This window comes from Mycteria americana, chromosome 3, assembly GCF_035582795.1.
Source record: "Mycteria americana isolate JAX WOST 10 ecotype Jacksonville Zoo and Gardens chromosome 3, USCA_MyAme_1.0, whole genome shotgun sequence".
Taxonomy (NCBI): domain Eukaryota; kingdom Metazoa; phylum Chordata; class Aves; order Ciconiiformes; family Ciconiidae; genus Mycteria; species Mycteria americana.
This window is the reverse complement of record NC_134367.1, coordinates 17,560,379-17,583,280: the sequence shown is the minus strand read 5'-3', so window position 1 is coordinate 17,583,280 and position 22,902 is coordinate 17,560,379.

Below are 22,902 nucleotides of genomic sequence, written 5' to 3'. Positions count from 1 at the left end.
TTAGTTAATGAGGTTATAATTAGAAACTGAAAATCCTACCATTGGTTAAACAAGCTGGTGCTGGATAGTTTGCAGCTCCCAGTAAGCGATGGAGCCACGTTATTTGGAGGGTTATACACCGAGTCATTCAGCCAGAAGCAACGCACTAGGCTTGTGTCCATCAGAGAGAAGCCCAGCATCGCTGTTTGAGAGCAAGGCATCTTTTTTTTCTTCTTTTACATTTTTCTTTATGTTTCTCTTGCTACAGGGGAGGTGTGCAGGTGCACGTGCTGCCATTTCAATGGTAGGCATCCTATTGCCCACGCACTGGGCTGCCTGAATCCCCTACCTGCGCTCTGTGCATCGCCCTTGGTCTCTCTTCTTCATCATTTTTGCTACCATGAGCTATTTTTTACCTTTCCCCCCCTTCATTCAAGGAGCTTTCTCCCCTTGGGCTTTGGAGGTGACTTGATTTTTTTTTTAAAACTTGAAAAAGTGATAGACCCCACTTCCCATCGAAGAGAGCCTGGTGTCAGAGGGGATCCCGGCATGGAGACCGCAGACTCAGCCTTCTCGTGGGCCGAGGCAAATTGTATGAGGTTTAACAAGGCCAAGTGCAAGGTCCTGCACTTGGGCCACAGCAACCCCATGCAACGCTACAGGCTTGGGGAAGAGTGGCTGGAAAGCTGCCTGGTGGAAAAGGACCTGGGGGTGTTGGTTGACAGCCGGCTGAATATGAGCCAGCAGTGTGCCCAGGTGGCCAAGAAAGCCAATGGCATCCTGGCTTGTGTCAGGAATAGTGTGGCCAGCAGGACTAGGGAAGTGATCGTGCCCCTGTACTCAGCACTGGTGAGGCCGCACCTCGAATACTGTGTTCAGTTTTGGGCCCCCCACTACAAGAGAGACATTGAGGTGCTGGAGCGTGTCCAGAGAAGGGCAACGAAGCTGGTGAAGGGTCTGGAGAACAAGTCTTCTGAGGAGCGGCTGAGGGAGCTGGGACTGTTTAGCCTGGAGAAAAGGAGGCTGAGGGGAGACCTTATCGCTCTCTTCAACTACCTGAAAGGAGGTTGTAGAGAGGTGGGGGTTGGTCTCTTCTCCCAGGTAACAAGTGATAGGACGAGAGGAAATGGCCTCAAGTTGCACCAGGGGAGGTTTAGATTGGATATTAGGAAATTTTACTTCACTGAAAGGGTTATCAAGCATTGGAACAGGCTGCCCAGGGAAGCGGTTGAGTCTCCATCCCTGAAGGTATTTAAAGGACGTTTGGATGAGGTGCTTATGGACATGGTGTAGTGGTGGTCTTGGTAGTGTTAGGTTTACGGTTGGACTCGATGATCTTAAAGGTCTTTTCCAACCTATATGATTCTGTGATTCTGTGGGACCCCGGCCCACCTGCAAGTGTCCTTGTGTGCTGGTGCCTGGGGGTTGCTGACTGACCGACACTGCTCAGGGTTGTCTTTAACTCTTGCTCTGCACAACCTATATAGCCAGGCATGGGAGCAGGGTGTGCAGGAGAGGGCAGGGACCTACTTCTCCCAAAAAGTCTCCAACCGAGCTGCACCGGCTCATGCTACTTGTGAGTCATCTGGGAACCACTGATGTGAAGTGAATGGTACAACGTGCTCCTTTCCCAAGCACTAATCGTGGGGTCACCGCTGATTCAGAGGTGACGTTTAAGGACTGGGAGTCACGCCTGCCACGCAGGAGTACCTGCTGATGGCAGCAGGCAGCCTGCCAGCTCCTGCCCTTGAGATTGAGAGGGTGGTGACACGCAAACAGGGGAATCACGGAGCTAGCACCGGCACTGATGTCAAAGGGCTACGTCGGCGATGTTTGAGGGAGAGTTGTCTAGGTGATGCAAACAAAACCCACCCTCCCTGTCAGATAACGCAGGTCTGAGTTTAGATCACAGAGATGCTGCTCTGCTTTATTGAATTGGTCAAACAATTAACCTAATTTTTCATGTTCCAGACCACACGTGTCCCATAAGAATTTAAATATTGCCAAAGAGCTAATGCTGTATCCAAGGTTTAAATATAGCCTCCCGGTAGCTGATAAGAAAATAGAGGAAATAAATAAATTTAAAAGGCATGTGTAAGTGAAGACATTTTTAGAAGACTTAAAACCAGAGCAGACCAAAAATAGTCTGCGAGCAAAATGAGGAACTCCACGGTTGCACCTGGAGAGTCTGATCCTGGACCTAGGCGGCTATGGAGGAATGTTTTGCTCTGTACAAAGTAAACTCTGTCACGGGCTGGACCACAGCAAATCCCGATCCGCAGCCTTCAGCCTTGTGCCCGCGCTGCGAGCACCCCTTTGGTTCACGGAGCATCAGCTGAGGATCCTGAGCAGGAACTGGTACCCAGCACTGCCAACGCTCTGCGTTCAGTGGGATGCTCCCCGTACCTGGTGTTATTTCCTAAATCTCCAGCGGCAGGGTGGTGTGAGGGGGGTCGTACCTCCGTTTCCCCCAGAGCTGCTGCCCCTGAGCTCCCAGGGAAAAGGCCTGCACGCCCAGAGTGCCCTTACCTCAGGTCCCTGCAGGAGCAGGTCCTTACAGCTGGACATGATTTCGCCGAGTTTTAACCCAGATCCAGCGTTCCCAGAGCCGTCTCCTCCGCTTCCCTGGCTGGCAGTGCCGCTCCTAGGCATCCAGCTCCGGTCACGTCATGCCTCCCCTGCACATTTCTGGCCAGCCGGCATTTCGGACAAAAATTTTTCCAGCTGCATTATTCTGCAGCGACACTGAATAGCCGCTTCATGCCGAATGTGCGAATTCCCATCTGAACTCCTAATAGTTATGAGGAAGTTTAGTTGGTCGCTTGAGGACAAGGAAGAGTTTTAATGATGTTGCTCTTGTTTCTTAAAATGCACTTGCCATTCTGCAGCTTTTTTTTTGCCACACAGCTGTCGTTAGCAGGGGTTTGCTGTGGGCTTCCCAAGGCACCTTCTCAGTAGGCATCCTTCACCATTGGCACTTTAGTTGCTCTTGAAGGTGAGGGACACGCAGACACGCCTGAGGAGCACGTGGGAAGCGGCCAGAGGGGCAGCGGGTGCTCTTTTTCCGCATCTCCCCAAAGCAGTGCTCCCCTCTGTGTTTACAGGGAGAAGATGAAAAAGGATTTGGGCTTTTGGTGTATTTGGGGGGTACAATTTGGGTTCGAGGCTGAAGCAGTTTACCAAAATCTCAGTGCCTAGAGTGCTGTTATGGTTGGCTTTTGCTGCCGTTTCTGGAAAGCTCAGGGGGTTGCACAGCATCCCCACCAGCTCCGGGGGGAAACTGGAAAAAACATGTCTGGGTGGTAGGTAAGAACCAGCGTGGCGGGGCTGGTGCGGGCTTGGGGGACGTATTACATCGGCCTTCCCTGTCATGGATTTTTGGTGCTGGATTGGAGGGTCCGGTCTGGCTCTGCTTTCCGTTGGCATGGAGAGCATTTAAGCAAATCAAGAATTGTATTTCATAATGCACCATGCTGAGAAGAAAATCTCTCTCAAAATGACTTCCCCACCTCAGATCTTTCAATGGGCTCTGCAGAGGAAAGAAACCCAGAAGGTTTTCCTAATTCTGCCAGGGGCTCTTGAGTGGATCCAAGTGTTTTGTTTACCTTTCGGCAAGGAGGAGGCACCAACCCCGATGCAGCTTTGCAGAGATGCTTGAGCTCCAGAGATGAAAAGTCCTGTTTTGCCTCTGTTTTGACTTTTTGTTGTATTCACTTGCAAGACTCCTGTAATTATTTTGCTTTGTTTGTTTTGTTTTCAAAGAAAGAAACACCACTTCGTCCTAAATTTAGTGCCCCGTGTTTGTGAGCAATCTGCAATTAGCAAACAATGTATCTGTGTGCGTGATGGCAGTGGAGAAAAGGGACCGTGTTAGTATGGTGGGTGATGTTTTTTTCTCCCAAACAAGCAACACGTCGGAAAATACAGGTAAGCCTGTACATTCCTGCCTGCTCCTTTCCTGATGCAAACATGGATATTGATGTTTAGAAGCTGTCTCTGAACTGCTTCACAGATTTCAGCAACGTGCTCCCCAGCTTGCTCCTTCCACCTGGCCCCTGCGATGGCCCCTCTGCATCCCGCATCCTGCATCCCATACCCTGCACCTCTCTCCCAGCCGCTTAGAAGGTGTTTGCAGACCGTGCTCGCTGCTACAGTGATATTCAAATCAGAAAAGGAAAGCATTGCATATTGACAGTGTCCTTTTAAAGCATGTTCAACCCCTCTTTAATTGTTGCAAACCCCATGATCCCCCTGTAACTGCATTTTAACGATCTACACCAGTGCCCAAGTTTTCTCCCTTGCCCTATCTGCTACAGGATGGAAGCACCTCTGTCTCTCCCTCTTCCCTTCCCGCTGCCCTTTCCTGAGGATGTGCCTGGCAGCATATTCGAGTTTTATTATGAAAGAGAGCAGTTACTCTCCAGCGCGCTAGCTTGGAAAGGGCTGGAATTTGCATTTTAGCTCAGAGGAAGGAGATTTGCTGCCATCTGCACCTGGTGAGAGAAAGAGCTCCACAGCTGGAGGCAGCTGCCAAACTTCTGCCAAACACCCTGCCTGTGAAATAAAGCAGGCTACTCAGTTCTGCACTGGGTACAAGTGTTAAGTCTACAAATACATTATCAGGCAAAGTGATTTTAATAACAATATATTTGGATTGCGTACAGCTGGATCTGGGCATGACAGAAAATGGCCATACGCATGCAGAAAGAGTTTTTTTCCATTTCCATAGTTTAAGCAGTGAGATCCACTGGGTTATTATCCCAGTACCCATGTAAGTGAGTACTAAACGCAATTCAGATCCCCTACACACGTGCACTGCAGAGCAGAATGAAACTTCTGGAAATTTTACATCAGATACAATCAACCTGTTGTCAACCCCATTATACAGGGCTGCTAAAAAAAGGAAAAGAAGGAAAACAATATGGTAATGCTATTTCCTTATTTCATGGGCAAACACTCTGTATTAGGCACAGAACTTCCTGTGAGCAAAGTTCAGGACTGGGAGGGATATGGTAGATAGGGGTGGGTGCGGTAGGTGATGACATTGTGGGTTAACGATGCCATCATACTGGCTCACATAATCTATCTACGTAGTTAAATATACATAGAATTTATTTTTCTGTTGATGAATACTTTTGAGCCGCAGCTGATGGCTGCTACAGATGAGGGCTGTGCAGGGGTTGCAGGTGAGCACTGGGGCCAGCTGCTGGAGTTGCCCATGGGGCTCTACCATAAGCAAACCCCAGCAGCCCCAGGAGCCCCCCGTGTGGTGCCTTCCCCGGTGAAGGGGAGGTGGCTCCCAGGCTGAATTCAGGGGTGCACGTGGCACTGCGTGCTGCCCCAGCTCTGCGAAAGCCTCCATCCTCACCACCACCCTGCACCAAAGGGGTCTCTGGCTTGGGGGCAGAGTTCACATCTCGAGGAGAAGGTGGTCCCTTCCAGGCTGCCTCCAAGGGACCGTGGCTCCTTGCCATGAGCACACCAACGTGTGGACACCGCCTGCCAGTATTTGGGCTGGGGCCCTGGCCCTAGTTATGTACCAGCACAAAGACATCATTTCTAGGGGCTCAGGGCAAAAGCTGGGACTGCTATTTTAGGATATCCATCTGCGTAGTCCACCCAATACAGGAGCTGTGGGGCAAACCAGCCTTACACCGCCTGCCTGCAGGGACAGCCCCGCTTTCACTAGAGAGTGCTGGAGCTTCGTGCCTGGGTTTCTTGCCCTGTGGGTTACTGACTCAATCACAGAAAAACGGAGAATATTCAGTTCCCTTCCCTCTTTATTTGTTTTTCATGAGTCACTCCGTAAATAACTGTCCAAGTGAAATGCTCAGCTGGGAAGGTTTTGGTGTGGGACCTACCACTACTGCTTTGCTCGTACTGAGTGCAGCGTACCACTGGGGAGAAGCCTGGCACCACGAGCTGCAGATCAATCTGCAGGTAGTGTTTGATTTCCACCAGTAGTATAGTCATTTGGTTCCTTGGACAAATACAAATGGAAAAGGTAATATTTAATCAGCATTTAAGTAAGCAATATAATAGCACATGGTCTTTGCTCAGACTTCTTTGTTCTAGTCCAGCTTCTGTCCAACGCCAACCAAGATCTTGAGGGCTCTGCTACGCTGTTCCCAGTCACATCTTCACCTCCATGTCTCGCTTTTCAGGAGGCTGCACTGCAATCGCACGGCTCTGCTTCGTGAGCCTCGCATGCTCCTGTTCGTCTCAGGCTGCTGTAAATCAGGAGGAACCTCACTAGCATCCATGGCATCAGCATAAAAGCGATAAAAGAGCCACATCGAGTGTGGCAGGGTGATTCACTGCCTTGCTATTTGCAGGCTGGGCTTGCATAGCTGTTCTGGATGCAAAGGGAAGGGAATAGCCACGGCTCAGCTCTCCATTCCTCTTCACCTCCGTGCCTCTAGTGCCATCTTTTTATCTATCTTAATGAGGAGGTTTAGTGTGTCAGTGGGAAGGAGATGGGCCTACAGGAGCCACGCTGAATTCCTAGTGTCTTCTACTTCTACGGTTGTGGATGGTGCTTACTGGTTGGTAAAATCATGTAGGATCCTTCCATCCACACCCAAATATTTTGGTGTCATAGGGACCCTTCCAGTAAGGAGTCTGTGGGGTGGACCCGGGGAGAGGCGGGAGGCAGGGAGCGCTGCGGCTGCAAGGGGAAACCACACCAGGGTCATGGACGGACTCTGGCGTGGTGACCAGGTCCAGCCCCAAGTGCCAGAGCAGTGGGACACGCGAGGCCGTGGCAGGAGGGCTGGCAGGAGAGGACAGGCGAGCGCCGGGCTCCCACCTCTGCCTTCCTCCCTGACCTCTTCCTCTTTGTTTTCTTCCTGTTGCTCTGAGCAAGCTGCTGAGTCAGAGCAGCAGGAGCAGGAAATTCTCTATTTGGAGGGTGAGATCAGAGTGCTGTTCCTGCTAAGCAAAAGCAATTTATTTTGCTTTGCTGGCGAATTCACTGCAGTCGGGGCGGGAGGCTGGGCAGCATGCTCCTCGTCTGGCGGGCTCGCAGGCTGCTGGCTTTCCTCACACCATCATGATAGTGCATCTTGCAAATACAATTACACTTGTTTCACAAATTAAGTATTGCAGGTACTGTAATGAAGTGTGAGTTGGATTATTAAGAACAAGTCATAAGATTTTTTCACGCCCACTTTCACAATAAGTAATTATAATTATTCCATCCCATCCTGAGGACTCTAAATTTTAATTATATTTTAAATTGTTGTGAAATGCTTAATCTGACACAAGAGAAAACGTACGGGCCAAAAAAGAAGCAGCCTTTCATCTAGAGATGTTACAATGGTTAACAAGATGCTCCTTTTGAATCTATTTTGTTTTAGAGGTTTTATTAGCTAATAAAGTGTTTTGGGACTTTATATTCAGGGATGTAAGTTTTTAATTGTTTTTGGCTCTGAAGGCTTACAAAGAGATACTTTGACTGGGCTGCAAATGATATTTCCCTTACAATGTAGAGAACGCCTTGTCTCCGTCTAAATGAAAAGCACAATTCTGTTGCCTTTCTTCATAAACGTTCCTTTCAGTAAGAGAGTTTCCATAGTTAAGCCCACAGAAGAGAGAGCAAAATCCGATTCTCTAAGAGTCTCTCTCAAAGAGCAAAGTCAGGATTTTATTTCAAAATTTTCAGTGCAACAAGCAAAAAAACCCCATTCTTAAAAATTTATGGCAGCACTGCTTTGGCAGTGCCTGTTTTGGCCAAAAGTACATTGGTTCAAAATGATACGGTTGTCCCAGATGCACATTACCCTCCCTGCTCCATGCGGGTCATGGCAGCAGACCCAAAGCCCTCACAATCCACAGTGCCCACACATTAATTTATATTCTTAAATCATAGCGAAAGTCTTCATCCTGTTTCTCCCTCTCCAAAAGTATTTAGATGAGGTACCCACATTTCTGATGGCTGAAATCAGGGGATGTGCATCTTGCCTTATATGAATACGTGAAGAGGAAGCTGAGGAGCTCCCAGTTTACCTGGGAAAAGATTTAGAGTGAGGTTTCTTTGGTCCCCTCCGAGTCTGCTTCGTGGCTTGGGTAGCACAAAACTGTTCGTAATTCCACAGGTTACCAGACTTCCTCCGCACAAGACGCGTCTCGTGCTTTCCCCAGCTTCCCCCTCTGCTCAGAGAGTTGGGCAGGCCCTGGTGGCACTGGCGTCAGGGCCACACGGAAAGCTGCTGAGCGCTCGCGGCCCCTCCGGAGCGCAGCACATCAAAGGATCTGGCCCAGGTCTCCTGACTCACACTCTTCTTCCATGCTCTTTGCATTGAGGCAAGCTCTTGTTCTTTGCCCACAAAAATGCAGCCTTGTTATTATTTTAAAGTTGTAGGGGGAGGAATGAGCATGCTTTGAGTTGCTGTTTTTTTCCTAAGGCTATTTTTCTAAAAGCCGCTTTTTTTTCTAGTATGAAATGCTGCAGCACTCTGGCACAAGTTCTGCTGGTGCCGCCCGAGCACAGACCCTCTTGGGTGAAGAGATGTCTACTGGCAACCTCCTGACAAAGGTGAAACCTCTCGGGTCGGTCACTCTACCTTTCCTCTGCTTGAACCCCCAAGGTCTCACTCTACCCGTGTGCAGAGGCAAGGAACGAGCTGATACAAGGAGAAAGGAGCTTTGCATTGCCAAGGAGCAGGTACTGCAGCTTGAGATTGTTTGGTGGGGTCCACCTGCAGATGTCAGGATGCGTGGCTGGAACTAGTCAAGCTCTTGGCCACTTTCACACTTCCACAGAGGTGTAGAGCAGGGATTCATCTTGGGTGAGGCCCTTTTGTGCATGGGAAGAAAAGGCTTAACTAATGGACAGTGTAATTAAATAGTGGGTAATGGCCATTTTCATTTCCTGTACCCTGCCCTTGGAGGATAATAACAGGTTAGGCCATATCAAAATGTTCCTGAATACCTTTATCGACACAACAACAGAATTTACCTACAAAAATGTCTAGAAAATCATGGGGTCAGCAATATTTCTTGACACTTGACAGTTCAGGCCTCACTCTAGTGAGGCAACTCTTTGGAAGCGCTCATGAGCAGTGGTTTGGTAGCAGATAGTTGCCATGCCATCTTTCTTCCCATTTGCTTCCAGAAAGACTGGGAAACCCTCCGCTCCTCTCCCTTAACAATGGTTACGTGAACAATCCCGCTCGCAGAACGTCTCCTTTTGTGAAGAAGTACTCGGAAAGAGGAGTATGGGCTAAACAACAAGCTTTTCATGGACAATGCAGAACAGATAAAAATAGGATCATCTTCTCCATCAGCCATCTGATGATAAAATAGGGCTGTGCATAGCGTAACTGGTCAGTGAGACAACTATTATTTATAGAGTGCTCTAGATGAGCATCATGCTTCTAAAGGGCTGAATCTGTCATGGAAATTGGAATTCATTCCCTAAAGAAATCACCTCCCAGAGCAATCACATTATAAACGCGTGGCCAGCAGGTGGAAGATGGCAGCCAACAGCCATGGCAAACAGAACAAGTGTGGTCACTTTAGCTGTTCACTTGTTCTCCTTTCTCCCATGCTATTTCCCATCTCTGTGATGCTGAGGCTGATGCGTTGCCATCATGCCTACAGCCCAGCGGTCCTCACAGCCAGGCACCGCACAACAAGATAATGAACAAACTCTCCTACGGCTACGGGCTAACAGTGTGGTGGTTTTTACTCCACTGCTTCGTCCTTCCATCATATTATCCCAGCTCAGTAAGAAACACAAAACCAATTTTTAGTTCAGGAGAATGGCCAGGACATTTCCCCTCTTGTGGGAAAAATAAACACAAATGTTGGCTGTAGGTTCTCACCAAATCCTACTCACTTTCAGCCTGGTGCACTGGGAATTAGAGCACAGGTTAATAATACATAAGGAAACGAATGATGCGTCGAGAGCTTAAAGCTGACAGCTTAGTCCTAACAGCTTAGCTTACCACAGAGTGCAGCACTGAGATGCTGTGTGTTCATGGCTACATGGGTAGCAGCATGGGTTACAGCAAAGGACGGGCCTCTTTTGGACTGAAAATGGATGACTTCCTATTTTAAATGGGGTGTTTCTGATGTGCAAGTGCCATGCAGGACTGGTATGGGTCACACACAGTTCAGGGGTCCCATACTCAGTGGCCCGATGCAATATGCCCAGACAGTGGGGCGTGTGTCCCCGCTGCCTTTCCCACCTCTGCAGCCCAATTCAGCGCCACTGTTGCACCCTCAGCTTCTCCGGCCCTGGTAGCAGCAACCAAAATAAAGGTGAATTCTGATTTTTTCCAGGGTAATGGGTCCCTGTGCTTTGCAGCAGGATGGGCACCATGCTACCCTTGCTGCCATGGGGAGCCAAGTGGCCACTCTTTATACACTTGAATCCCAGGAGGTCTCGTTAAGAAGCAAGCACAGTAAATGGTTGCTTCTATTAAGATGTCCAAAATTGATTTCCTGCACTGACCGCAGCTTAACAAATAATGTTCCTAGCAAAGTTTGCAGCTACAGGTTTGAAAAGTGTTGTTGATGCAGATGTCCTTAGCGATGCTAAATCCTGCTTTTCATTATGCTCTGACTGCTTTTCAGTGGAAGCTCTGTATGGCACAGGAGCCTATGGTTTTGACTATCGCTCGTATAATTTTCTGCTGCTGCTAAGGGAGCTTGTATTGTGTTTGTATGGAAAGCTGCATCTGCAAGATCACTGCAGGAGCGATCACTGAAAAGATGACTGCAGAACTGGAAATAGGGGTGAGGGGAGGCTGGCCGTACGAGCTGGCTGCTGCTGCTGACTGCTGCCCGCCGCTCCACGCAGCCAGAAATCAAGGGGAGTTTTGACCAACGATGAGCTAAAGAATTTGGGCCCCCCGTGCTCTGGTTTGGGCCAGCCCAGCCATGATTCTAGGTGTTTTATCTCACAGCAAAGCCACCTGCCAGTGGTGGCTGCATGACTGCCTTGGTTTTCCTGCCTGCCTGCAAAGCTCCGAGCTGCGACGGGCTTGCGGAGCACCTGCAGCAGTAAAACACAGGCACTGGCTGCGGGATCCCCACCTCCCTCTTGGTGTCTCCCCTTCCCTGCATCCCAGTCTGAATGGGTCTCTGGGATGGTGAGTGGGACAAACAGGAGAAGCTATCTGTGAAAAAATCTATTAAAATAATATTCTTGATAGTTAGCACATTTGCATGTGTAATGGCCGAGGTGCTTTCCCTGGATTATGCCATCACAAATTCAGGAATGGCCATAAGGCATATCTGCTTGAAGCTATAGTGAGCAATACTGGAAAGTGCTGGGTGGAGCAGGGAGGGGGACAGCTATTATGTGCACATGGTCATTACACATGTAAACACGATATTAAAAATATAGCTGGCTGAATACTGCCAAGCATTTCTCTGACTACCCGTTGGAATTAAAGAGAGTCATGGGTTTGGCTGGAGTCCCTGCCATTTTGTTCATCGCTTCTGTGATCATTTCAGTGCGAGAGAAAAAGCCTGCAGAAAATGGATAATAAACTCGTGTGTGTGAGTATTTACATGAGAAAGTTTTGCTCTGTATGGGGTGGGACACCGTTCAGTACGGCAGCAGAACAGGATTCCTGAAACCTCCTGCCAAGGATTTGCATCCCTCCCTCGAGGTGCAGAGGCTGTTGAGATGCAGTTGCAGTAAGTGAAAACAAATCACACTGGAGAGCACTGAACAAAGAGGGCTCCTGGAGGACTGATTCACACCAGGTGAAGAGTGAAGATCAGCACGGTCACTCTAAAAGAAAGTGGTGCCCTGTAATTTCACCCATCATCATGAGAAGCTTTTCATCCCAGAGACAACGTGGACAAAGTGGGAACCTTTGGACTGAGATTTGGCAACCTGGACAGGATGCAAAAGAAAATCTAAAGCCAAGAACCCTCAGGCGGAAAGGCTGAAATTGATCCTCAAAATTCAGAAGGGGTGAAGAGAAGAGCAAGAAAAATGTTTTGAAGGCTTGGAAAAAAGTCCTTACCCATGAGCAGTTCAGTATTTTAGTTTATGATAAAAAGAGAGATTGAGAGGTGATGTGATCAGGGTGTAAAGATACTTTCCGAGGGAGAAAGCAGTGCATACTAAAAAGGCTCTATAACCAATATTGTCTCCTTGTTTCCTTATATTTTCCCATCTGTCTGTCATATAAACCCAAGTAATATAGCAGGAAGAAATAGAAGACAGAGCTGGGACGAAATTTTCATAAATTCATTTGACTTCAATGTCTGACGTGCAATTACAGCCACCACATTTTGCACAGAAGTTGCTGTATACTGAGTAGGTGCCACTCAAGAGTGTAAAACCTGGCGAAGCATAAAGAGGATACTCCATTTTCACCTTCCGAGATTTGGAACGAGGTGGGTCTAATAGAGACTCTCACCTGCCTGCATCTTCTCTTGCCTTACCCGTGGGGAAGCTCTGGCCCGAATCTGATGTCCCAGGGTTCGGAGGTGAGTGGAGAGTCCTGGCACATGCCAGATCTCCTCCAGGTCTCCAGCAGACAAAACAAATCCATGCTGCTTGGCTGGCGATGCTGGTGGGAAGTGCACTCTGGAGCAGTTAATGGGGTCATTCTAAGGCTCCTGAAAACCTTGAGGGTTTTGAAAAGTAGTATTATCCTGTCCCAAGAACTAACTCGCTTTGAAGGGAATTAGAGAGGGAGAAAGAAAAAGCAATATAATCTTCAGCTGTCACCTCTGTTCCTTGTCTTTACTTGAGGGATTAAGCTGTTAAAACCAAATGTGAAACAAATATTTCAGGCAAGTGATGGCAAGATACAAACTTACTTTTTTTTGTTGCTAGAATTGATGGAAACAAAACCAAACCCATCCCCTCCACACTTGCACGCACGTAAAAGAGAAGTAACTTGGTCCTGGTGTGGGATATAACCTACAAGGTGTTTCTATTATTAGAAGCTGGCACCAGCACTGGCAATAAACTGTACAGATTGATAAAGCAAATACCAGGTCAGCCGGGATGGGACCGCAGAGGGAGGGCGGTTTCTATGGCGATGGAGAACAGCCGTGATGGGAGGTATCGTGTGTAGGCGGCAGCGAACGGCAGCTTCGCTCCCAGCAAAAGTGGTTAGTTGCTTTGGAGACAGGTGCACACTCTGAAAAAAGCACCTCCGAGGGAATAGGATGGAGACGGGGGGATTGCAGGATACCAGCTATGCTGGACATGGGCTAGCCAGGAGGTGAACAAATGAGGCAGTGTCAAATGTGATGCATTTTGGTCATTAAAAAGCCTTTTCTGTGCTAAAACACAACCGTGAACACACAGTTCGGAAATGGCGCACGACTGGAGGCCAGCATCCAGGTGATGGCGGAGAGAGTAGTGAAGGAGTCTACAAATTAAACTGTAAATAAAAGCACAACTGGTAGGAGGAATAAAAATGACATTTAAAAATGAATGTACACGCCTTCATGAAGCCGCTGCTGCAGCGGATCTTAGCACATGAGCTGATCAGTCCTCCAGGAGCTGCTTGTTGGTCTCCCACGCCGCCAGGAGAGGCCCACGGGAAGATGTCAGTGGGGACGTAGTTGGTGGGATGGTTTCTCTCTTCTTCCATACAGTCCCAAGGTGGGAAAACACACAAGCAAATATTCAACCTAGAGTCTTCCCCGTTACCCAAAGAGGGTAACTTCATATGGTGGAAATCATAAAAGGTGAATATGACAATGTAGCTCGCAAAGTGCAGGTGTCTTGCTTGGTGGACAGTCCATGTACAGTTGATGTTTGGGGACATGGTGGGACCATCTCTCTACAAGAAGATGCTCTATTTGAAAAAATGAAGCTATAAATGAGCCTCCCCCCAACCTGTCCAAGCCCAAAGTGATCCTGCCATGTTTCTGCCCCTGCCTGGATTGTGGCTGAAGGAGTAGAGGACTTTGCTGGGTCCAGACCCATGAGACACAGCTGAACTGCAACATGAACTCACGCGGCGCTAGTGAGGCCGCACCTTGAATGCTGTGTTCAGTTTTGGGCCCCCCACTACAAGAGAGACATTGAGGTGCTGGAGCATGTCCAGAGAAGGGCAACGAAGCTGGTGAAGGGTCTGGAGAACAAGTCTTCTGAGGAGCGGCTGAGGGAGCTGGGACTGTTTAGCCTGGAGAAAAGGAGGCTGAGGGGAGACCTTATTGCTCTCTACAACTACCTGAAAGGAGGTTGTAGAGAGGTGGGGGTCGATCTCTTCTCCCAGGTAACAAGTGATAGGACAAGAGGAAATGGCCTCAAGTTGTGCCAGGGGAGGTTTAGACTGGATATTAGGAAATTTTACTTCACTGAGAGGGTTGTCAAGCATTGGAACAGGCTGCCCAGGGAAGTGGTTGAGTCGCCATCCCTGGAGGTATTTAAAAGATGTTTGGATGAGGTGCTTATGGACATGGTGTACCGGTGGTCTTGGTAGTGTTAGGTTTACGGTTCGACTCGATGATCTTAAACATCTTTTCCAACCTGTGCAATTCTGTGATTCTGTTTATGTATCCTCTGTCAACATCTGTATGGCCCTTGTGACAGCTTCAGATGTTATGGAGGTATAAGTGGTTAATCCTCACGGCACTCGCACTTGAAGTTTGCAGAGGCACAGATGTGGACAGGAGTGGCTGCGAGCGCATGTGAGAAAGGAGGACATCTCTGTTCCCGTGCCACCTGGGCTGGCTGTGAGTGCTGGGGCTCACACAGGGTTAGGGTGACGGATGGATCCAGGGGGTGCTCCCTGCCCATGCAGGACAGGGTGGGGGACAGCCTGGAGGCACCAAAGTGGAGCAGCGAGGCCAGACCCTGAGCTCCCCCCACGCTCCTCAGGGATGAGCAACCACAAGGAGGGAGTGTGGGGGATGTTCACTGCCCATTCCCAGGCAACGAAGTGCCAGCATCAATCAGCAGTGACAACGCCGACACTAATCCATAGCTTCCCCAGCTTCACATTAGTATCATGTTGCATGCTACGACTATTTGCACCATTGCATTAATGATAGATGAGTAACTTTAGATCCTCCTCCTGACTCACAGGACTGAACAGCAAGACCGAAGCTAAAGGATTACTAGTTACCATAAAGGGACCAAAAGGAGAAGTTCCTCCTTCACCCATCCTGGAACATGGGGTGGTGATCATATACCCTAGGCTATTAGTGACAGGGCTTGAACAACCTGAAAAAAGCTTGAAAAAGTAATTCTATTTTGAGAACTGCATCTACAAGGTTTATTGTGCTCAAGGGAATGCCATTCATATCCTTTGAAAGTCAATATAACTTGTTCTGCAGAGAAAGTTATTAATTTTTTACTGGAAAAGTGGTTGCTTAATAGAAAAATGAAGTTTTATATAGATATCTGATTTAACCAATTTAAACATCTTAGTAAATTCATGGTACAATACCTTGTATATGCAAAGGTATAGTCCTTTTTTTGCCAGAATCATACCCTTTTGCTGCCCAACACCATTTTTATTGGAAAGGCTTTTCCAGCTGTGCAAAAGTGAGACTGAAATGGTGTGCTTGCCCTCCTCCCGGAGCTGCTCCCTGCCCTGCAAGGGACACGGAGTTCAGTGCACCAGAGCATCCTGCCTGGCAGGTCTCTGTCGTGAGGAGTAACAAGAAATCCAACCTTTCCAAACTAAGGTTAAGCCTGACTCTACCTGCTTTTCCATCATTTCAGCCACATTCACGTTATTTTGGAGCCAGTTTCTTGGTGAACTTCCTCCAAGATGTGTTGTTGAAGTTAGTTAGTTTATCTCTGTAAAGCTGCTAGCACTTATTTTTCTCCCTCAGTTATACTGGGATGGAAAAGGATTTTGAAAGTAGCTAGGCCCTCTGTTTTGAACATTTTCCTGGAAGTTTTCAAAGGAGCCATTGCGAATGAGTCCTTTCTATAGCAAATTGTCTCAGGAAGCTGAAATGAAATAACCTAAGCGTGATACAATCCAGGTGAATTTGTTACAGCATTTACAAGGCAACTCCTTTCCCATCAAAAAAGAAGCTTTCTGGGAAAATAAAGTTGAAATAATATTGCTCATGCTCCTAAAAAGTTTTCGAGAGAGGAAATTAAAGATAAATTCAGCTTTATGAACAGTCATGACTATTAGTCATTTGTCATTACCACTGTTTGTGAGTAAGTGAGAGTGACTATGTTTCTGCTTTATTTTGTGCTTTGTTTTCACAACCTCTTTCCATTTTCTCCTCCAGAAGAGCATGGATTTTTTTTTACTGAGGATGTCTCTTCGATGTTTCTGAATCTCAGGACTGAAGTTTTCTTAAACTGGAATGTAATGCTGTACAACCCTGCCTACCTCCCATTCCAACTGACTTCAGCCAAGCTTCGTCTCATGAGCTACAGGACATCCTCTGCAGGTGAAATCATAAGAACAGTCCTGACTATGTGCAACGCAATCACCAGAGCTGGCCTTTGCTGGGGGCAGCACAGCCGTACTAGCACATACCTACGCCAAGGGAATTTGCAGTAAGAAGCAAGCGTCCAGTTTGGGTTTTTTACCCAAAGGAAGATACTTGCCACCGCACTGGAATGGGATTAATTAAAGGCGATCTAAAAAACTCAGCTTCTCTGAGATTTATGGAAACAATTACCCATCGGAGCAACATGTGCTCCATGAGCACCATAAACACATGCCTGTAGTCAACAGGAGACCATGAGCTACTGGTGGAAGAGTGCACATGCTCGGGAGAGCTCCACGGAAGCAAAAGCTTCACCCTGGGAAGCAGAGGAGAGCTCCTCCTGCTCTGGCGCCCAGACGAACTCTCCCGCTCACTTCCGAGCCTGCCTCGAAAACCTCCCAGCCACACGCCGATGCCAATGGATCCTACTCAGTTCTTGACATTTAACATGGCCACAGAGTGATGCAGTTCATAGAAAGCTCCTTGTTCTGGCCCAGCGATGAATGTACATGGGTTTAGAGCATTTTTCCACAGAGCTATGCTGCAGTCTTTTAAAAAATGCATGTGCAGGCAGCTCATTCTGCAAATCCTATGGCAACTGGCTGCACCGTGGATCGTTGGCTGAATTCAAATGTGCAAGGCTTATACACTAAGAAATGTTATATTCAAATGGAGAAAACTTTCTAGAAATATTAATATTCAGCACCCGCTATCAAGACATCATAGCAATCCAACAAGATCTGACTGCTTTGAATTATTATTCATGTACCATGGAATATGTATTTTTTAAGTAGCATTGTAAATTAATGCTAGCAAAATGTAATTTGTAATTTAAATGTAAATCAGAATTGACTAAGAATATAATTAAGCTTTGAATGCCTAGGTAGTATCTGCTAACCAGACTGTTTTGTGGTGTTTTTTTCCCTAAGATTTTAAAGTGTATTATCCACCCTGAATACCTCAATGCATATTATCTGTATATGTGTGCTATAAAAATGTAAATAATAATACAGGATTAGGTTACACACTGTTGAATTCTAGATTGATACATTTCTATGAAACTGAACACTGCTTTATGCAGAGTTATATGGGATTCCTTATTGGTGCATACAGGCTGACTCAGCCAGGGGGGTGTTAGGAAGAAACGAAGTCCCCCCATCACAAATGGTGCTTCTGCTGCTTGAATTTAATATTGTAACAGAAGTAATAACCATGATGTCTTTTATATTAATCAAACATAACACAGTCATGTAGCTTTAAGTGGTACACAAATTTATATTAGTATCTGCTTCAATGCAAGGTAATTGTAAGTACATACAGAATATATCTATCAGTCTATCTCCATATTGAAATCATCATGTGGTTGCATAAACATTTTGGTACTGGCCAAGCTGGCGTGCAGAGTTCCCATCGCTCGCCCAGCCCACTGCTACCCCCTCAGCACAGGTATTTCCCCACTGATGAAAGCACCTGTGGGCTGCGCTGTAATGTGGGACCACAGGTATTAGTGAAATGATCTCAGTTAAAAAAGCAAACCATGTAGCTACACCATTAGAGACAACTAAATGTGAGGCCGAAATGCAATTTAGATTTTAGCATAACAAAAATATTTTCTTATGGAAAATGGGACTTTGTAGCATGGAGCAATTGGCAAGACTATGTGCTTGAGAAATTTAAGATATTATCTTTAAAACAAAGATGAAGGATGGATCAAAATGAAATAAATTAGTTGCAGAAGGCCTGGACATATTTCTATTTTTAAAACAGGTGAGATGATTTAAAAATACCTTTTTTGATCCATGCACTTAGGGCAGCTATCAATATGAGGAAATTGCTGCCGTTCTCTCCCAGAAGGCAGTAGGACCTTGAGCACCTCTGTGCCCCATTGGCACAAGCACCTAGCTCATCGGCGATCCTGAGGGTTTTCAGTATTGAATCGCAGCCCCACTTCCCCACACTGCCTTGGCCATCGCTATGAAAGGGTCTGGACCCCCAACAGGCAATGGCTATGGACTGGTTGCTCCTAAATATTAAATATATAGATCTCTTCTTGTTCTTCAGTGGCCAACTATACGCACTTTGGAAGGAGAAGAGCACGAAGGGAAAGGGCACAGAGGAAGGACAGGCGGAGGCTTTGGGGACCGAGCGCGAGGAGAGGAGCATCTCCCAACTCCCTGTGCTCCAGCACCTACTCCTTGGAGATGACTAGTGTGGTTCTCAAATGTGCAGTCTGACTGCAGTCTGAAGTTGCAATTAAATCCAGGCAATGAATGAGTGGCCAAATGCCATGTTTGTAGTCAGGAAAGGCTGTTTTTAAAGTACCAGAATTGTAAAATCTTGGTTTTGTGCATCGGGTGACTTTACATGCTAAGGTATCTGGGGCCCAAAGCCTGCTGTCAGACACGTGGCTCCAACCCTCTTTGACAGGCAGAACTGAAATTATTACTGACAGCTGAAATGAACATTTTAATAATTACCTGAGCTCTTCTTTGCATAGACCCAGCAGGAGAACATCCTACGATGTGCAGTGTGTCAGCCACTTATCTTGAAGTAAATGAAAGCTGAGGCTTTGCAGCACTGGAAAGATGTTCAGCAACTTTCAGCATTGGGCTCAAGCATATTTTCGTAATAGGAATAATGGACATAAGTTCAGTGGGAAGTTCACCCTTGTATGAAGGTGAGGACAGACATAGCTAAACAGCACACAGAGTGTAAATGATGTTAAACACTGCTTAAGTGGAACAGAAGGAGAAAAGAGAAAGGGAACAAAATATTTTAGGAGAAGGTTAAGAGGAGAATTAAGATGATGGCTTCTCCCTTCCCACACTTAGGTACTGATTTCACAACTAAAATCCTTCTCTCGGGGTTTGTATTTGACCGCATCCTTGTGGAGCCCTTCGGTATTGTTTTGATTTGACTGTTCAGAAAAGAAGATGGTGCAACCTTTGCACATGGACAAGCCCTTAGTACAGCTCTTGCCTTCTGTAAGGGGTTTGTCCAAGCACAGCCTTCATTGCCAGGCCCTTGACGTAATGAAATCGGGTCCTGTCCCCAGGGGAACGCTGACTGCTTTGAAGATTACAAAGCAATTGGAGAACATAATTAGGAAATTCTAATGCTGCACGGGTGACCGAAGGTTGGCTGGGGACGTACAGCCAAGGGTCCCTGGAGATGCGGTCTCCCATGTCAGCTACCGTTTTCTCTTCCTCGAGGAAGGGTTGCAAGACAAGGTCTCTGGACCAAGACCCATCTGCCACTGTGGCACCTGCTTGTCTCGTCTCCTTCTCCAGAGTCAGATGCGCTGGCTGGAAAGCCAGCTAAGATTGCCTGCTTCTGTGGTTTGATCTGGAGATTTGGGGTTATGAGCCTCCAACTTTAATTTCTGCAATTGCTTCAAGAAAACCTTGGTTTGAACTGACCTGGGATTTCCTAAAGATGTCCCCTAAACGCTGTGTGATTTGCAGGATTACTGTATCATGGAAAGGTGGGTTGGCTGGGGGGGCCTCTACTTCAACCTGCTGCTCAAAGCGGAGGAGCAAGACAGCCCACACCTTCCCTAGCTGAGCTGGAAACCTCCAAGGACAGAGACGCATCCCTGTTTGGATGCCCGTCCCAGCTCCGTGCTACCCTCCTGGTAAAAGGTTTCCTCCTGTCCAGTCCAAACCTCCCAAGTGGTGGTCTGCCTAAGAAGGGGACAGCTGCCACGGCTTGCGGAGGGTTTAACACCACTGGCCTCTCTGGGATGAAGGTCTGTCGGCCGGTGTATGAACCGCTTTCACTGCTGCTGAGGAAGAGGAGTCCTTCCTCCAAGATAACTCATCTGTGGCCATTCATCACCTCATCAGGTACAAGTTGTCTTCATCAAATCTGCTGGTTGGTTATTAATCACTTTCCCACGGGTTTCAACTCATTGCAGCACATCTTGTAATTCCTAAGGGGCTTGTGACTTTGTGATCTTCACCGCACAGAAAATCTGATGATTAGCTACTTTCCCCTTGGTAACTTAGAAGTGTAGATGGATGCTCATCCAAGTAGCAGGGGGTACTGAAGAAAGGGTAGCACATCAGAAGCCTGATTTTTGCTTTCAGTGAAAATTTGCAAGTAGTCTACATAGTACGCAGTATCTAAATCTATAAATCACATATTTGAATACATAAAGTGTTATTGTTTATATGCAAAAATGTTTATATGCAAATTCTACATAATTCATCACCATAACAATCTCATCAGCTTATCTTAAAACCTTAATTTAGGTCTACACACATTCAAATAGCTTGTTTTCCTGCTGAAACTATTTTCCAGCCTTCGCTGCTCATAGTCCTCTACTGGCCCAGTCTTTCGAGAGCTCAGCTCCCTGCAGGGAGGGGAAATACTATTGCTGCTTTTCTGTAGCTTCGAGAAACACAGTGACTGAGAGGCACCGGCCACACCAGTAACTCTGTCATGTAACTCGGAGCACATCCAGCTCAGAGGCTGAGATCAGATAAAAACATGATAAGCCTTCAGCTAACAGGGCAAGAGCAAGGAGAGGAGAACACGTAGGAGAACATCAACTGCTTTTCCATCTAAACCCTCTTCTTCTTTCCCTTAGCTTGTGCTCAGTTATTTTCTCTTCCCCTTTTCAGTGTCACTGACTTGAAGAAAGTGGGGAAGAGGCAGAAAGAACAAACTTTTTTCACTCCCATGAAATGTGTGACGAGAACTTTCCACCTCTATCCAGTACTGTCACCATTGCGCGGGTCCTGCCATAGGGAAAGGTGGGGGGATATTGCTGTGCTGCGAGTTTCCTTATACACCAGACCCTGTCAGACCAAAATACACCTTCGGTGTACCTCCTGAACAGTGAATTTATATCACCAACAGTTCACGCAAACTTTGGCCCAGACCAGAGATTTCAGAGTGAAATCTTTTAGGACTCTGCACCGACCATACCTTTAAGTAAGATACAAAACCCCACTGCATAGTTTGAGTAATGAAACCATTTTTACCAGAAACTTTTGGGAGTGGGGTGACTAGTTTTAAGATGAAGCTTTAAACGTATATGAATGAATGGTTGTTTTCAACAGAACCAACTTAAGGAGCCAAAAGGCCTTTTTTTAGTCTCATATCCTATGTTCCAGTGGAAATACTGCAATTAGGCAGATTTTAAAAGCAAGCTGGGTTGATTCCCTATTTGGGGAGTGAGACTTCTTTTATATAGTAATATCTCGAGGGGGAAAGCAGAAATGTTGTCACTCGGGACATTTAAAACTGGATAGGGTAGCACTAAAACGCAACCTAGAGAAGAACCTCTCTGGAAGGGAGAGGGGCAGTGTGCTGCAAGACAGTAATTTCTTCTCTAATTTCTATTATATCTGTGTTTTTCATAGTGGCTTATTTATTTGTGCACCCCGACTCCTCTGGAGACAAACAGAAAGTATTCATCTTAACAAAATGACTCTCTGAGAGGCTGAGAGCCACAAAGAAGGAGGAGGGGAGTAATCAAATTATCTTCGTGCTTTATAAATAATTTGTAGCTGGGATAAGTAAAATTACACTCAGCAACACTCACGTGTCTTTTCCTCTCTGGCATCTAGGGGAGTTAAACTGGGACTGCACTGAAGAGATGCAGCAAGAGTAAAATTAGTTTGTAGTTGAGCTGTATCTTGAGGACCAATGTGCTCCTGTGCGCCTGCCCCTTCTCGCAGGACGTGGACTATGGCATCCTGGCTTGTATCAAAAACAGCATGGCCAGCAGGACTAGGGCAGTGATCGTGCCCCTGTACTCAGCACTGTTGAGGCCGCACCTGGAATACTGTGTTCAGTTTTGGGCCCCTCACTACAAGAGAGACATGGAGGTGCTGGAGCGAGTCCAGAGAAGGGCAACGAAGCTGGTGAAGGGTCTGGAGCAGAAGTCTGATGAGGAGCAGCTGAGGGAGCTGGGACTGATTAGCCTGGAGAAAAGGAGGCTGAGGGGAGACCTTATCGCTCTCTACAACTACCTGAAAGGAGGTTGTAGGGAGGTGGGGGTCGGTCTCTTCTCCCAGGTAACAAGTGATAGGACAAGAGGAAATGGCCTCAAGTTGCGCCAGGGGAGGTTTAGACTGGATATTAGGAAATTTTACTTCACTGAGAGGGTTATCAAGCATTGGAACAGGCTGCCCAGGGAAGCGGTTGAGTCGCCATCCCTGGAGGTATTTAAAAGATGTTTGGATGAGGTGCTTATGGACATGGTGTAGCGGTGGTTTTGGCAGTGTTAGGTTTATGGTTGGACTCGATGATCTTAAAGGTCTTTTCCAACCTATACGATTCTGTGATTCTGTGATTCTGTGACTACAGGCTGGAGATTACGGGCATCTTCCTGCGTGGGATCTGTGGCTTGTAGTGCACCAGCAAACTGGAATATTTCAGCTTCACTAACTGGTTTTACTGTGAATAGTACTTTCCTTGTTGGAAAGGCAGCCTGTCTGAACGATCCAGCCTTCTCAAGTTTGGACACCACCTGGTGCAGAAATGCAAGGAGAAGGAAAAAAAGCTGAACGGTCGGGA